At 48.0% G+C, this 3,837-nt stretch overlaps 1 long non-coding RNA gene across 1 annotated transcript in view; it reads left to right on the top strand.

Annotated features, from left to right (window-relative positions):
- The first annotated feature begins 255 nt into the window (after positions 1–255).
- The window catches only part of LOC123521742, a 92,016-nt gene continuing 88,434 nt past the window's right edge, over positions 256–3,837 (top strand). The window contains exon 1 of the long non-coding RNA XR_006680099.1: positions 256–312. This is a non-coding gene — a long non-coding RNA (uncharacterized LOC123521742). The remainder of the gene's footprint in view (positions 313–3,837) is intronic.

The following is a 3,837-nucleotide window of genomic DNA, read 5'->3' on the forward strand; positions in this document are numbered from 1 at the left end:
GGCGCCGGGAGGCCGCGTGGGCTGCGCTGGCGCCCCGCCGAGCACCCGGTGACCGGCCTCCTCCCGCCGCGCCCCACGACCCCGGGAACGACCCCGTTACCGGACAACCTGCGCGCGCGCACGGGAGAGCCAGGTCCGCGCCGAGGCCCCACACGGCCCCCAGGCCGCCCGTCGCCTCCGTGCACTTCCGCCTTCCGGGACCTGCCGGCCCCGCCCCACGACCCCGGTGACCCGGAAATGCTCCCGGTGCCTGGTGCTGCAGCAGTGGGCCAGGAGGCCCTGACTTGGCTGGCTTCTCACCTCCCGCCACAGGTACGGCTCCTGGAGACCCTGCAAGCTGATGGCTTCAGGGACGCAGGGGGACCCTCTCCGGCCCCAGGGTCTCCCCGTGCAGGTGCACCTGGGAGCGGTGGCAACGTGCGCGTCCTGATCTGGACCAGGCTGCACGCAGCCCCCGCAGGGGCTTTCCTTCTGCCCCCGCTGCTGCATTGGGTCCCCTGGAATGGGCAGTAGCTGCTTCCTAGGGAGTCTTGGGAAGCGCGGGCGATTGCACTGCAGCCACCCGCAGGGTTAAAGTGGGGGGCTGGGTAGGCCAGGAGGCTGGGTTGTATCCTGGCTCTGTCTCTGCCACAGGGGTTTTGATTTGGGGGGCAGGGTGGGCAAGGCACTGTCTGAAGCGATTCCGACCCAAAGCCTTCATGAAAACGCCCTTCCTCTGTTCCCCACCCAAATGCAAACTCAACTCAAAGATACACCAACTAGGTTTTTCTTCCCCCCTCTTCAGGAAAATTGACGCCCCCCCCCTTCCCACTTAGGCCCTTTGTTTTCATTTATTGACTGCATGAGCCAGTGACTTGCATTATGTTCTGTTCAAGTCACTGGTAAAAACGATTCGCTGTGAAATTCAAATCCTCTTCAAAGTTGGGGGATGCACCCTCATGACAAGTGTGCACGTAGGAGACAAGATTTCTGTCCTCACCTACCCAGTAGCCACTTCTGGTTTGGGCTAGCAGCATCTTAAGAAATGTCAGCACCTGTGTATATTTCACTGACAAATGGTATCAAAGCTTGTCTTTCCCGGCAACTCCCAGAACTGTGAGGTCATCAAATAAGGCTTCGGGTCCACCTTTAATGCAAAGACTGTGTTATCCTCAAATGATGTCTTCTCCTTTTAAAGTGCTTTAAGAGGCTGTAGGGTAATTCTGTTTTCTAACCCGGAGATTCAGTGATGCTGAATCGGTGATGCTTCCATACACCCGAATGTAAAACCCCCTAACCAGTTGTGGAATTTGATAGCCCAATACTTCCAGTATTTCCTGCAAAAAATAAGTTGAGGGATGTTTCATATTCTCTCGGGAATGCTAATGTCCCAGAGGGCTGATGGTTGCAGCATTACTGTTGCTGGCAGTGTTAGCCCAGAACCTCGGGCAGGAGACCGTGAGGGCTGGCGTCATCCGAGGAGATCTGCTATGGCAAGAGAAGGCACTGATGACTGAGGGCAGCAACTTGACAATTAGCTCTGGTTACAGTCATTCAGGCATCCCAACTTGGAAGTAAACACTTATTAGATAACAGTTTTGTTACCTGTGGCTACTTTTATTTTCGCCCTTAAATAGGCAGCGTAACCTCACCTGGTTGACAAATGTATTGACACCCATATGCTTCAAGCAAGGGAGCCCTTACTGTTTCCCTCTTTTTACTATTTATAGGATTTCCTTTTTCATAAAACTTCTACCGAAGACAGACTGTAGTCATGAACACGTTAAAGTTTGCCCAGCTGTCAAGCAAACTAAAAACCATCCTAAAGAACTAAAGCCTAGTGGATCCGGCTAGAGTATCGATACCAAGGCTGTCTTGTCATGAGCAGAATAGATTTGATTTTCAAAGCAATCCTAATCAATCATTTGAGGTCTAAGTTGATTCCCATAAGACTGGAGGAAACTACACCAGTCTCCATGGCCCTTTCTCCACGTCAGGTGTTGGTCCAGATTTCTTGTCCACATTTTGTTTGTTTGTTTTTGCTTAATGTTTTGATGGTCCTGAAGAATACTCTGAATGTTCAGTGGCTCAGCGTCTAATATTTGATGAAAATTGAGAAGCAGCACTGTGAAATGGAAATAAACTAGTAACAAATGATGTGCCCCATTGGGTGCCTGACAAATCAATTTACCTCTCCCCACTGTAACTCATCCTTTTCATTTAATCTCACTCAAATCTACAAATCTGTTTATTAACAGACAAGCACATAACCGGAAAACCGCCATGCTGCCATTGGGTCATCTCTGACACCTAGTGACCCTGTACAGGACGTCTGAGTCTTTGTAAATCTTTCTAAAAGCACGCAACATCTTTTTTCTCAAATGGAGGGCATGAGTAGTTGGAACCACCGACTTTGCAATTAGCAGACCAAAGCTCACTTAGCATCACCATGTTGGAAAAAGGGGACCCGATCACAATGATCTACATATAATCCCCTCCCTGGGGGACAGACAGCAGAAAAATGGGTGTAGGAAGACATTGGTCAGTGTAAGACATTTAAAAATAATAATTTCTAAATTACCAAGGGTTCATGATGGAGGGAGGGTGGGGAAGGGAAAAATGAGCTGATAGCAAGGGCTCAAGTAGAAAATGTTTTGAAAATGATAGCAACACATGTACTTGACACGCTGGATGGATGTACGTATTGTGATAAGACCTGCACGAGCCCCCAATAATATGACTGAAAAGATACGTGTATATATAATGGCACATTGGTATAAAGCTCTTACGTTGCTATAAAGCTCTTACGCACGTATGATTGCCCCTGGATTTGTTTCTCTAGTCAACCTGGCCTGATGCAGGTGTCTTCAAGTCACTTCCGGCCCATAGTTACCTTATGCACAGCAGAAGGTAACACTGCCCCTCCCTGCACCATTCTTACTATTGCTCCCAAGCTTGAATCCATTGTTGCAGCCACTGGGTCAATCCATCTGCTCGAGAGCCTTCCTCTTTTAGCTGCCCCTTTATCAAAATGATGTCCTTCTCCAGGGACTGGTCCCTGACAACATGTCCAAAGTGTGTAAGACAAGATCTTGCTATCTTTTCTAAGGAGCATTCTGGTCTTACTTCTTCCGAGACAGATAGACTTGGCCTTTGGGTCACCCATGGGACTTTCAATATTCTCCTCCAGCTCCATCCTACAAACAAATCCGTTCATCTTTGATCATCCTTATTCAATGTCCACCTTTCATTTGTACACGAGGCCATTGAGAATACCTTGGCCTGAGCCAGGAGCACCTCAGACCTCAAAGTAACATCCTTGCATTTCAATACTGTAAAGAGGTCGTGTGCAGCAGATTCACCTAATGTAACACATCGTTTGGTCTCTTCACTGTTGCTCCTGTGAGCATGGGTGGTGGATCCAAGCAAGATGAAATCCTTGACAGCTTCAACCTTGTCTTTATTCATCATGAAGTTACCTTTTGGTCTCGTTGGGAGGAATTGATTTGTAATCCCTACTGAAGGCTGCCATCCTTGATCTTTATCAACAAGTGCTTCAGGTCCTCCTCACTTTGGGTGAGGGAGGTTGGGCCATTTGCTTGTGATAAGTTGTTACTAAGCTTTCCTCCAATCCCGATGCCACATTCTTCTTCGTATAAGCCTGCTTCTCTGATGATTTGCCCAGCATACCAACTGAATTAGTATGGTGAAAGGATAGAACTGTGTAACACAACTTTTCTGATTTTAAACCATGCAGTTTTCCCTTGTTCTGCCTGTACAACTGCCTCTTATATTTTACAAATGGGATATTCTTTTTTATAAAATATCATTGATTGTGAGTTAATACATATATTATTT

Source organism: Echinops telfairi, unplaced genomic scaffold (genome assembly GCF_000313985.2).
Source record: "Echinops telfairi isolate 266 unplaced genomic scaffold, ASM31398v2 ScPeMD7_53;HRSCAF=182, whole genome shotgun sequence".
In the NCBI taxonomy this organism is placed as follows: domain Eukaryota; kingdom Metazoa; phylum Chordata; class Mammalia; order Afrosoricida; family Tenrecidae; genus Echinops; species Echinops telfairi.